The 14,206-nt window shown below is 42.2% G+C and overlaps 1 non-coding gene across 1 annotated transcript; it reads right to left on the bottom strand.

Moving 5' to 3' along the window:
* Window positions 1-9,994: 9,994 nt before the first annotated feature.
* On the bottom strand, window positions 9,995-10,076 carry trnas-gcu (transfer RNA serine (anticodon GCU)). Its single transcript has one exon. It is a non-coding gene; the product is annotated as a tRNA-Ser (tRNA).
* Window positions 10,077-14,206: the final 4,130 nt, after the last annotated feature.

The raw sequence follows: 14,206 nt of genomic DNA, 5'->3' as shown, positions 1-14,206 counted from the left end.
TGTCCCAAACTGAAGCCTTTTTCACATCTCTGGGCGGTCAGACTTGCTCTGTCTGTTTTTGCTGCTCGTGACCATTAACGAGAACAGGCCACGAGTTCAACGTTTATCAGCAAACGGAAGATAATTGGAAAGAATTCTGTGATACTCCAGACCCGTGACAAAGATACAATGGATGTTATTCAAAATAAATTCCCTCTTACATTTTATGTAAACTTGTTTGCATCTAAAAGTTGGATTTTAAGTGTTACAAAAATGTGTCAAATTAATGACTGACCATGTGACAGCGCACATGGGGATCAAATCCACAGCCTTGTTGTTATCAACACTGCGTCCTAACCAACTGAACTAAGCGGCCTATAGACAGAGCCAGGTATGGGTTTGAGCAGCACGCTGGGCGGTTTGTGTTTTATTTCTCACACTGGGTGACAGAGCGATTGTACAAACAATGGACACATCACATTCCTGAAACATTGTTCTGATATAAAACAGTGTGAAATAAGAACTGAGCATGGAAATGGAACGGAACCAGAAATCAGGACTTTAATCTATTTAAGTTGATCTTGAAATTCAACCATTCACTGAACATTCCAATAGATAGAACTCTCTTCTGATGTAAAATCCAGGAACTTGAGGTGCTGTAAAACATCACTGAGCCTGACGTGAGTTGAACACACAACCTTCTAAAGTGGAAGCAGATGCGCTACTGTTGCGCCACAAGCTCACAGATAAAGCAAATCGTTCCATTCCTGACAGATTTACTTCTTGTTTAGATTCAGTGATTGAAATTAATTCAACCCTCATCTGAACTCCGCTCTGTGAAGGCCTGCTACTCGACCTGAACCCGACGGGACCCGACGACCTGTGTCGGGTCCGGGTCGTGTTGTGTCGCTCTTCCGGGTCTGGCTTTCGGGCTCGGGTCGGGTCAGGCCAGGTTCGGGTCAGGCTGGGTCCAGGTTGGGCTGAGTCCGCGTTGGAAACACACAGTAAGTATTACATTTTGCTCTGCTGGGAAGTTGAGTTTAATAAGTGTCAAAAGTTGAAAAGCCAACCAAAGCTGGGAGTCCGGGACATTAAGGAGGGAAACTCTGAGTCTGCGCAGTGAGCAAGTGAGCATCTCGATGATGTCATTGCGCTCATGCTGCAGCTTCCTGTAGATTCGGAATCGGGAGGTAGGTAAAGTGAACATTCCGGTGGTCGGGTAAGGCTCGGGTCGGTTCGGGCGTGGGAATAAATGGAGATACTCGGGCCGGGTCGGGCTCGGGTCCAAAGTGGTTCTGTGTGGTTCGGGTCGGGTTTTTTTTCCTGACCTGAGCAGGCCTTTACAGCTTTGTCAGTTCAGTGCCTTATTTAAAATATTACTTGGAGTTCTGTTTTACAGGGTCTCGGCTGTTTAAGTGTTTCCCAGACACACTATTCTGATTAATCAGACATTTTGCTGCAAACTGCTGCTGCTGCAATTGAAATGTAAAAAAAAAATTCCAGTGGCCTGCAACCAATGGACAAATACATTTCAGAAAGTTAAAGCTCATTCACCAATCCACAAATGTGTCTTTCTGCTTATATTTATAAACAACTCCTTCTCTCCACTATGAGAACTATACAATCACTACAATTATTTGAAAGTTAGTATAAGATGTTCCAGTTCATCAATGTTAAAACTGCAGCAGGTTTTCCAGAAAACTTCTCTGTTGGAACCTCAGTCCCATTTAGATTGAAAGTGGACAATTAATGTATTCACTTGTTCATTGTGGACAGGTGTCTGACTTAGAATAAATCTCATTAACTTTCAATGAGGTGGCAGTATTTCTGTGCTACCATTTTACACAGTCTGTCCTGTTCATGCACCATGTTTTTATTCTCCTCTCCCATTCTCCACAGGATACAGATTACAAGCATCATCAATCTAGCTGTTGAAAAGCATTGGAAGAATCTGGTCACACAGGTATTGAAACATTCATTCTCTTCCATTTTACAAGTTGGTTGCTTTAAACACAGTACGATGTGCAATCATCTTGAAAAGAGATTCTCTTCAATATCCAACACAAATTGAATTGCAAACCTGACAGACAAACACAGGAGAACAAGTGACTAGTGAACACAAAGCTCATGGTGCTCATTTTCAGATTTATTGCAGTCATCTTACAAAACAAGTGAACGAATATTACAGTGAAATGAATTGGAAAGTAGGTGTGACTTTTGTTGGTGCCTTTCTTTGCTCTGTTGATGAAACTTTCTTGCACCTGAGTCCTGTTCATGTCTCTGTTTCCTCTATTGAATGAGGAAGGAGGTATTTGATCAGAAATCAACTGGATTGTGTCCCTTTGAGTGGGGATTTCTGCACCGTCAGGGCTGGACACAGGAGTGAGTGAAAGACAATGTGTGGAGTTTGATTTTGTACAGAGGGAGAGCAAATCTAACAGGGCTGTGAGATATTGGCCTGGATTTTGCAGCCCAATAGTGGTGAACTCTGAGACTTTCACTGCTATTGAGGGTCTGAACAGCACTGCAACTGCCGGTGCATGCACACACTAACACCAGCATCTGGAAGTTGTGGTGGTGAGAAATGTGCTTAGAAGGAGCCTCTGATCATAATCACACCAGCCCACTCTTTAAAGTGACAGGGACCTGTAGTTCAGCAATTTGGGCTCATTGCCCACAACGTACCCTGATTTTTACCTGGGTTGGATTAGAGCCGGTACCAACAGGCTCAGGGGTGCTCGGGAAGGACTTTTCTGTTGACACAACAGCTCCACTATTCCAGGAAGACACCGGCAGCAGCAGGGGTCAACTTTCAGAAAGGAGTTCAGACATTTTAAATGTTGTATTTTATTTCTTAATTGTATGTAAGCTTTTAGCATGGCCTGATCAGAGTTCTTAAATTTACATCTGACTTTTTATTAACAAGATTGAAGTGCTTTTAAAAGATCTCTAAATATATATGACTTTTTATCAAGATTTACCTGGCTGCTTTGTAAAGACTCGAGTAAGATTGAAATGACTTTCAAAAACTACATCTTATCCTTTAAAATTTGGCTTACATGCAGATGACATTGGAAGATGGCTTCAGAATAACTTAAACTATCTTTCCAACAGGTACTACAACAGCTTAAGTCCTACGTTCTGCAAAAGCTGGTGAATTACAAAGAAACAACGTATTGAACATTTTATAAACTGTTGCTGCAGATGGGATTCAAACTCATACATGTAAAACAGAAGGAATTAATAATCCATCACCTTAACCTCTCAAACACCTCATCACCCAACTTTGTGCCAGCAACCCATCACATGTCTTTATTGCCTCTATGAAAATTTGGGCAGGATGGTCACCTTCAGCTCAGATCCTGACTGTGCAGCCAGATGTGCAATGATGGAAATGTAGCTTCCGTAAGTAAATGACATTTCCATCACATCAGGTCATGGCCTGTTGGGAATGGAGCGGTGTGAAACATTTCCAGACCATGTCCAACACGTTTCTACTCAGTGTGAAAACCCACCACGGAAAGACTGGAACATACAATCATTTCATCACATCATGATTAACATCACTCAGACACCTGAACCATTAGGTCACTGCTGAAGTCATGATGACTTCGAATTTCTCATGAAATGACAACTGAACTAACTGACTGGAAGAATTGCTTTAACTCCACGTGATCAGAGAGGCGCAGCCTCAGACCGACTTGGCAGATGAATATTGATTGAATAGTTTCTGTGTGAGGAATGTTCCAGCATCATAAACCAGGGGAACGTGCTTACTGAGCTGTGTCTTCATCTCTTCTGGGCAGTCGGACAGTTCACCCTTCATTCTGCTCTGATTCACTTTCCCAAAGGGGATCTACAGATTCTCAAATCTGGAGACTCGTTTTCTTATTTTGTTCCTTTTGATTTTTCTTGCTCCTGAATGATAACATATTCTAAACCTCGGATCAACCCTCCCGTTTGCGTCGTGTTATAGTCTTGGTTAAAAGAGACACAAAACGGCACAAACACACTGAAACATACAACACAGTCACACTTTCCTTCAGTGAAATTAATGTTGAGCTGTTTTCCAGGTTAAATGCAACTGCAAACACATTGCTCTCAAAGAAATTGTAGGGGATTGAGTTGCCGTTGAAATATTAGCACTGAACATCTGTACGAGCAGGAACAGCCATTTCAAACTCACATCCTTCACAAAGGCAACAAATGAGCTGTTTTCTTTTGTGAATGAAATTCATAAGAAAAGTTAAAGTTCACAAGAAAATGGATGTAAATGATTGATAGCTAAACTTTTGAAGCAAGGATATGAATCCAAGATTTTCTGATTATTAGACAAACACTCGAACCAATTAAGCTACTGAGCCAGATCACAAGTGCTGTGACAACTAAGGGCAGAGGAGGGCACTCTTTGTTCTCATCCCACTTCTCCACAGGTCACAACATCTATGTGAACATTTCCCACTTACTGACACAGTCAATCATATACTCTATTTTTCCCAGAATAGAAGACACTGACCATGTTTCTTTAATGAACAACAAAATTATCCATTTATTGTCGAACAAGTTTTAACTAGTCATGAAGTAAAGCATAAACATACAGGTGGAAATTTTAAAAGTTCCTTTTTCACCTTTACCAACTTTTAAAGTCCTTTTTTTAAATCTTCGAGCCACATGCACACACACACACACCGGATAGCTGAAAAAATAAAAGGGATTTTTTTTTAAATTCAGCACTCTGTTACAGACAAAAACAACCTCTTGGGCTGTTTATTTGCTGATTTTTGAAGAAATCATCAGATGAGATATGTTGCTCTCAAACTGGAATACAGTCTAACTTCCGAGTATACGTGGACAGGTCACTAGGGTATTTTAGAACAGTTCTTTTCAGAAGGCATTGAGAATTAATTTTAGCAGGCCTTCTTCAAAGACATGCGACAAAATGAATTAACTCAGTGGACTTCTCAGGGTCTTTTAAAGATTTTCTGGAAAACAAACTGGGTTGTGGTCTTCTCTCCTTCCTTGACGATTCTTCAGGCTAACTTTATGAGCTGCTCACTCCAGCAGGTAAAACACACTGATTGCTACAACCAAAGGTTGTGAGTTTTCTGCCGTCTTAGGTTTGCGCTGCTGCTGCCAAGCTTGTCCAATCAAGGGGCATGACTGACCTCTCTGTCCACATTTCTCCCTGTTACCAGGGTTTCTGTTCTATATTTAACTTGAATCATGTGACAAACAGTAAACATCATTGCCAAATTGGTTCTTTTGGTGCCCTCTTGAAAAAGAACTGGTCCTACATTTATTCAGTTTGATTATGACTTCTTCAAAAAATATTTTAACAAAAGAAACAGAATCCCTTCCATAACATCATGTACTTTCCCTGAGCTACAGGTTATTGCAAGTCTCTCTGTCTGTGTTTATTTTAGCTGATTTTGTACTCAGGTTCTTTTTGCAATCCATGTGTTTGCAGATCTTTGTGAGTGAGAGATGTGGTAATATGTTTAAAAGAATTCCCTATCAATTATTCATATCTCCATCTTTCTGCGAACTTTGCACAAACACATTAATATGGGAATCACACACATCAGGCCGTCAAAGCTGTCTGCTAAACATTGAAAGGTGACAGTGTTTATTGTGACGGGGTTCCATTTATGTGGACACATCTTGATGATTCACACATGTAAAAATTTGTATATTATGTTCATGACATAATGACATAAATAAACATTTCCTTGCATTTGCCACGCTTGGTGAACATTTTCTCTGCTGATGCCCCCTGAATATATTAGAGAACATGGTGACGAGGTTGAGATAAAAGTCTGTAAATATAGGCAGCAAACAGCAGCAGGGACTGCAGTGAACAAGATTTACGTGACATATTTGTGCTTATATTGGTGGGTGAAATAAGATACTAAACACACAAAATCCTACATTTGAGCTTGCGTAAAAGATTGCTCTGTCTCTGGAGATAGCATCAAAGAATGCTCAGGAATTTTGTCCTATACCAGTGATAGTAACACACTTCAGGGGAACTTAAAAAAAACTGGTAAAATGGGCTTTCACATAACAGATGAAATTTTACACAGAGAAGTGTGAGGTGATACAATTTGGAAGGAAGACTGCCATATAAATGAAACGTTACAATTCTAAACTGGGTGCAGGAGCAGAGAGACAATGTACACCAATGTTAGAAGGATTGACAAGGTAGCTAAGAGCAAACAGGACACTTGGCTTTATTAATAGAGGCATAGAGTAAAAGCATATAAATTATGCTAAACCTTTATAAAATACTGGGAATGAATGGCCTCTTCCTGTACCTCCACAGAAAGCTTCCATTCCAGGTTTACACACACTCATCAGGATCACTCTCCACAGATGCTGCCACTCCAGGCTCGGACACCCACTTCAGGATCACTCTCCACAGATCCTGCCACTCCAGGCTCGGACACCCACTTCAGGATGACTCTCCATACATCCCACCACTATGGGCTCGGAGACCCTCTTCAGAATTCCTAAATCTCCAGACAGGGACATCCTTTGAGGACCACTCTCCACAGATTCTGCCCTCCAGGTACAGAAACCCTCTTCAGAATCACTCTCCATACATCCCGCCACTCCACGCACGGATATCTCCCTCAGGTTCAGATCAAAGAATGTTGCTTGTCACATATCAGCTCAAGCCTGAATGTTGTTCAGGTCTTGCTGCCTGCAGGCACAGACTGCTTCAGTATCTGATGAGTTGTGAATCATCAGCGAACATTCCCACTTCTCACTTATGTTGAAGAGAAAGCCATCAATGAAACAGCTGAGGATGGTTGGGCCTCGGACACTGCCCTGAGAAACTAAGTAACCAGTCATGAATGGTGGTGGACAATTAAATAACGAACCAGATGAGGAGGGTCCAAAAACATCCCTATCCTCAATGTTGGTGGAGCCGAGCACGTCAGTGCAAAAGGTGAAGCTGGAGCATTTGAAACCATCTTCAGTCAGAAATTGCTCAGTGGATGATTCATCTCGGCCTCTTGAGTTCCCCAGCATCACAGCTTCCAGTTTTCAGCCAATTCGCTTCACTCCACATAATGGCAAGAAACAGCTGAAGACACTCGATACAGCAAAGACTATGGGCCCGAACAACATTCCGGCTCTAGTCCTGAAGACTTGTGCTCCAGAACTAGCTGCGCCCTCAGCCAAGCTGTTCCAGTTGAGCTACAACACGGGCATCTACTTGACAATGTGGAAAATTGCCCAAGTGTGCCCTCTCCATAAAAAAAATGCAGGACAAATCCAATCTGACCAATTGCCGCCCCATCAGTCTACTATTAATCATCAGCAAAATGATGGAAGATGTCACCAACAGTGCTATCAAGCACCACACACTTAGCAATAATCTGATCATCGATGCTCAATTTAGGTTCTGCCAGGGTCTCTCAGCTCCAGGAAATAATTTGGCAGATAGGGTAGAATGTGGGAAAATGTGAGGTTATCGACTTTGGAAGGAAGAATAGAAAAGGAAAATATTATTTAAATTGTGAGAGATCACAGAATGCTGCGGTGTAGAAGGATCTGGGTGTCCTTGTACATGAATCACAAAAAGTTACCATGCAGGTACAGCAAATAATTAGGAAGGCAAATGGAATGTTACCCTTTATTGCAAGGGGGATGGATATAAAAGTAGAGAAGTCTTGCTACAAATGTATATGGTGCTGGTGAAACCACACCTAGAGTACTGTGTGCAGTTTTGGTCTCCTTATTTAAGGAGGGATATACTTGCATAGGAGGCAGTTGAGAGAAGGTTCATTGGATTGATTCCTGTGATGAAGGTGTTGTCTTATGAGGAAAGTTGAGCAGGTTGGACCGATACTCATTGGAGTTGAGATAAATGAAAGGTGAAAGTATTGAGACATATAAGATTCTGAGGGGGCTTGACAGGGTAGATGCTGAGAGGATGTTTCCTGTCGTGGTGGAATCTAGAACTAGGGGACACAGTTTCAGATTTAGGGGTTTTTCATTTAAGAAGGAATGTCTTCTTTCAGAGGGTCATTAATCTTTGGAATTCTCTACTTCAGAGAACAGTGGAGGCTGGGTCATTGAATGTCTTCAAGATTTCTATCTACAAGAGAGCCAAGGGTTATGTGGGCAGGCAGGAAAGTGGGGTTGAGGTCATGATCAGGTCAGCCACGATCCTATTGAATGGCGGAGCAAGCTCGAGGGGCCAAATGGCCTACTCCTGCTATTAGTTCTTCTGATCTTATGTTTGTATGATCTCATTGCAGCTTGTTCCAAACAGAGACAAAAGAGTGGAATTCCAGAGGAGAGGTGAGAGTGATTGCCCTTGAGTGAGTGTGGCATCAAGGATCCCTAGCAAAATTGAAGTCACTGGGAATCAGGGGGAAAACTCTCCACTTGCTGGAGTTGTACCTCGCCCAAAACAAGATGGTTGTGGTTCGTGGAGGCCAATCATCTCAGTCCAGGACACTGCCTCAGGAGTTTCTCAGGGTAGTGTCCTAGACCCAAACATCCCAGCTGTTTCATTGACGACTTTCTCTTCAACATAAGTCAGAAGTGGGAATGTTAGATGATGACTCACAACTCTTCAGATACTGAAGCAGTCTGTGCCTGCAAGCAGCAAGACCTGAACAACATTCAGGCTTGAGCTGATAAGTGATAAGCAACCTTCTGGCCACACAAGTGCCAAGCAGTGAACATCTCCAATGAGAGAGAAATAAAATCTACCTTTGGATATTCAGAAGCATTATCATCGTTAAATCCCCCACCATCAACATCTGGACCAGAAACGTAACTGGACCAGTCACATCTATGCTGTGGCTATAAGCGCAGGTCAGAGATTACGAATTCTGCAGCAAGTATCTCACCTCCTGACACCCCAAATCCTGTCCACCATCTACAAGGCACAAGTCAGGAGTGTGATGGAATACATCCCACTCAACAACACTCAAGAAGCTCAACACCATCCAGGACAAAGCAGCGCACTTGATCGGCACCTAACCCACCACCTTAAACATTCAATCCCTCCACAACCAGTAAACAGTGGCTGCAGTGTGTACCATCTCCATATGCACTGCAGCAACTCGCCAAATTTCCTTCAACAGCACCTTCCAAACTCGTGACCACTACCACCTCGAAGGACAAGGGCAGCAGATGCATGGGAACTCACTACCTGCAGGTTCCCCTCCAATACACTCACCATCCTGACTTGGAACGATATCGCCATTTCTTCACTGTTGTTGGGTCACAATCCTGGAACTCCCTCCCCAATAGCACTGTGGGTGTTCCTACACCATATGGACTGCATCAGTTCAAGAAGGCAGCTCTCCACCACCTTCTCAACGGCAATAGGAATGGGTAATAAATGCTAGCCTTATCAGCGATACTCACACCCAAGAATGAATAAAAACCAAATCACTCTCCACAGATTCCCCACAATCTGGGCTTGGACATTTACTTCAGGAGCACAGAGCTTTATATCACTGCAACATGAGTTCCAATCTTCATATTCTGTTCACTTTTTAAATTATTTTCTACCAGTCCACTAGCTTTTATTAATTCAGTATTCGTGTCTCTGCTCCTCAGCCATTTCTAACATCTCACCTCTTACAAAAAAACACTCTGATCTATCGTAGGTAGTAGATGACCCCTCATTTTAAACTCCATCTGCCAAAGCATTGCTCACTCACTTAATCTATCAAGAAGATTTGAAAATAAATTTCTTGCCAAAGGGTAATTTGCTGCATCTGCTCCCTCGCCATTTGCTTTTCCCATTTGTCTTTCACTTGGTGCAAATCGAGAGAAAGTAAAGATGGAAAGAAGGACGGAAGGAAAAATCCTGCTCCGTTTCGTGATCCCTATTTGATCTTCATTCCAGTACAGTTTGGGTGAAGAATTCCAATTGTCTGTCTCAATTTTAATAAAGTATAACCAATTCTGGACATGGACAAGAACAGGTTTCGAGGCTGACTTTACACATAAACTCACCCAACATAAACAGCTCCTAAACTAACGACAAGGATGGGATTTGAACCCACGTGTGCAGAGCACAATAGATTAGCAATCCATCGCCTTAACCTCTCAGCCACCTTGTCAGTTGCAGATGCATAGCTGTCACCTTCAGCACAGTTTCTGGCTGTGCAGCCAGCTGTGTAATGATGGAAATATATCTTCTGTCAGTCAATGAATTTGGGAATGGAGCGGTGTGAAACATTTCCAGACCATGTCCAACACGTTTCTACTCAGTGTGAAAAGCCACCACGGAAAGACTGGAACATACAATCATTTCAACACATCATGATTAACATCATTCAGACACCTGAACCATTAGGTCACTGACGAAGTCATGATGACCGAATTTCTCATGAAATGACAACTGAACCAACTGACCGGAAGAATTGCTTAAACTCCACATGATCAGCGAGGCACAGCCTCAGGCCGACTTGTCGGGTGGTGTAAAAAGATATCACTGCTTCTGATCTTCACCAGAACAGAGAGTGAGATGTAACATTGATCATCAAACAGACTGTGATAGAATACAACAGAATAAAACACATGGAGAGACACTGTGGAATAACAAATAGATTTGATTGGAATGTTGAAATTTTGATTGGAATGGATAAAACACCAGAAACAGCAGATTAAAGTGGGATTCTCATCATTATATTGATCTGGGACAGAAAAGAGAAACTGATGGAAAGAAGAGAAGAAGGAAGAAAAGAAAGGATGGAACTGTTCAATTTTTTCAGTTTTTTCACTCGCCCATCAAAGCTGATAAGAAAAGTTGCAAATAACAGAGAATTTCACCAAAAAGGGAGATTAAATGTTGCTGAAACCTTGGATCGAAGGATGCCCCAACAGATGACCTGTTTAACTGTCTCCTCACTGGGGGATTTCAATCAGTCAGCAATATTATTCACTACCTTTTTTGTTAATTGGTCACAGAACTGTCACTTGGAATTAATATCTGTGTTCCAACTCCTGAATAATAAAATTGTGAGTTTCTCGATATTTTCTGGACACAGTTCCTGCTGAAAGAACTAAGAACTCTTTTCTAATTTGCACAATACTCAACACACTCATCAAGCCTGCTAAGCTAGCATCCTTGGTGCTGCTCTCTCTTCTCCCAAACTTCATCTCATGTGACTGTTCCATCATCACTCTGACAGAGGGAGGGGTTGATCCCACTATCTTCAGCATTAACCCTTTACATCCTTATACCACACTGTCTGTCCAAAAAAAATGGGTGGAGGGAACTTCCTTAATTTATCAAAACACCAACAGCAGCACAGTGGCGCAATGGTTAGCACCGCAGCCTCACAGCTCCAGCGACCAGGATTCCGTTCTGGGTACTGCCTGTGTGGAGTTTGCAAGTTCTCCCTCTGTCTGTGTGGGTTTCCGCCAGGTGCTCTGGTTTCCTCCTACCTCCAAAAGACTTGCAGGTTGATAGGTAAATTGGCCATTGTAAATTGTCTTTAGTGTTGGTACGTGGTCGGAGAATGGTGGGGATGTGGTCGGGAATATGGGATTAATGTAGGATTAGTATAAATGGGTGGTTGCTGGTTGGCACAGACTCGGTGGGCCAAAGGGGCTGTATCTCTAAATAAGAAAAGTAAAATGAAATCTACCAGTCGTAAATCAACACAACCCCATTAGAGAGATAGAGGGAGACTGTCAGAGAACTTCCTGCATCCAGTCCTGACCCTGTCACACTCAGCAGCTTCTCACCCAGACCCCACTCTCATCAACACTGAACATTGTTACCGAGACCCTTCAAATACTGTTTATAAAAGGTAGAAAAATTCAAACTTCATCACAGCTAGATTGAATAGAACAAAGTTTAATATCTTCTCGTCGTCACTCGGTAACCACATGAGACAGTCCTTAAATCAGTAGCATAAATTATCAGCTGTAAGAATGTTTGTCATTGGGTTGAATCATTTCTGTGTGAGGAATGTTCCAGCATCATAAACCAGGGGAACGTGTTGACTGAGCTGTGTCTTCATCTCTTCTGGACAGTTCACCCTTCATTCTGCTCTGATTCACTTTCCCAAAGCGGATCTACAGATTCTCAAATCTGGAGACTGGGTTTTCTTATTTTGTTCCTTTTGATTTTTCTTGCTCCTGAATGATAATATATTCCAACCTCGGATCAAACTTGCCCTGTGTCCCAGTCTCGGTTAAAAGCGACAAATAACGGCACCAACATTCTGAAACATACAACACGGTCACATTCTGCTTCAGTGAGATTAATGCTGAGGCAGTTTCCGTGTCGAATGCGATTGTGAACAAATTTCTCTCAAGGAAATTGTGAGTGATCAAGTATTTGCACTGAATTTCTGTGCAAGAAGGGACAGTTTCAAACAGCCATTCCCAAATCACTTCCTTCACAAAGACAAAGATTGTGCTGTCTTAACGTGTGAATCAACTTCACAAACAAATTTGAACTCGAAGTTCAGGAGAAGACAGAGATGTGAATGATTGACAGTGTAATCTTCAAATCATAATTTTCCGTTTCTTCGTTGAAGTGAGGCTCAACCCTAAGCCACTAGAGATCGCGGAAAGCTACAAACTTGGATCCAGAAATCAGAAAAGTAGTGAAGCAGTTGGTGAGTACATTGTGACACTGAAGAATTTATCACCACATTGCAACATTGGCACATTCTTAGACCGTACATTATGAGACAGATTTGTGCTTATATTGGTGGATGAGGAAAGATACTAAACACACAAAATCCCAATTTGAGCTCGAGTGTCAGATTGCTCTTTCCACGGAGATAGCATCAAAGAATGCTCGTGAATTTCGTCCGATGCCAGTGACAGTAACACACTTCAGAGGAACTTAAACAAACTGGTAAAATGGGCTTTCACACAACAGATAAAATTTTACACAGAGAATTGTGAAGTGATACAGTTTGGGAGGAAGAATGAGACAATGTACACCAATCTTTTTTGATCAAGGTTTGAAAAGATTGCTAAGAGCAAACAGGACACTTGGCTTTATTAATAGAGGCATAGAGTAAAAGCAAATAAGTTATGCTAAACCTTTATAAAACAGTGGGGCTGAATGGCCGACTCCTGCACCTCCACGGAAAGCTTCCACTCCAGGCTCAGACACCCTCTTCAGGATCACTCTCCATGCATCCCGCCACTCCACACACGGATATCTCCCTCAGGATCAGATCACAGCTCCACAGTCCTGCCACATCCAGTCGTGAATGGTGGTGGATAATTAAATAACTAACAAGATGAGGAGGCTCCAAAAACATTCACATCCTCAATGATGGTGGTGCTGAGCACGTCAGTGCAAAAGATGAAGCTGAATCATTTGCAACCATCTTCAGTCAGAAATATTAAGTGGATTTGATCTGTGCTACTTTCAGCTCCTCATGCTCGCTGGTGCCTTGGTTCTCTGGTGCTAATTTCAGAGTAAATCATGCAGCTTGACAATTGGAGCCAAAGAAAAAGACACAGGAGAGGTTGAAAGTGCCAAAACCTGGGATTGAACCAAGAACTGTTTAACTGTTAGTACAGCACGAACTCAACAAAGCTTTTTCAACAACACACTAAAGCCACCATTCTGTCACTGCTTTGGAAAACAATATATACATTAAAGTGTTTGTAAAAAGTTACAGGACACAGCATGTGAGTAATATTCCCCATTGTTTTCTCAGTACTGATGGACTGTGAAGTGGGAGACAGCCAGAAGTCCCACTGTGCCACACTGACCCTGAGTTGTGAGTGAAATGAGATAAAGTTCAATCTTTAGCAGAGAGATTCTGGAGAGAGGTAAGAGTCCTGAATCAAGGAAAGACTTTCTGACACAATAAAAGCAAAATACTGCAGATGCTGGAAATCTGAAATAAAAACAAAAAGTGCTGGAAATACTCAATAGCTCTGGCAGCATCTGTGGTGAGAGAAACAGAGTTAACGTTTCTGGTCTGTGACCTTTCATCAGAACTGACACAGGTTAGAAAATAATTAGGTTTTAAACAAGTGAAGGGGAGGGGCATGTGGGAGAGAACAAAGGGGAAGGTGTTTGATAGGGCAGAGGGCAGGAGAGATTAAATAACAAAGCTGTCCTGGGACAAAGGCAAAGAGTGTGTTAATGCTTGTGGTTGCCTGACACCAGTCATGCTCTGATGTTATTGAACACAATGTTCAATCCACAAGGCTGCAGAGTGCCGAATCAAAAGGTCAGGTGCTGCTCCTCGAGCTTGGGTTG

This window comes from Heterodontus francisci, unplaced genomic scaffold (assembly GCF_036365525.1).
Source record: "Heterodontus francisci isolate sHetFra1 unplaced genomic scaffold, sHetFra1.hap1 HAP1_SCAFFOLD_853, whole genome shotgun sequence".
Lineage (NCBI taxonomy): Eukaryota > Metazoa > Chordata > Chondrichthyes > Heterodontiformes > Heterodontidae > Heterodontus > Heterodontus francisci.
This window is presented reverse-complemented; position numbering and strand designations above follow the sequence as displayed.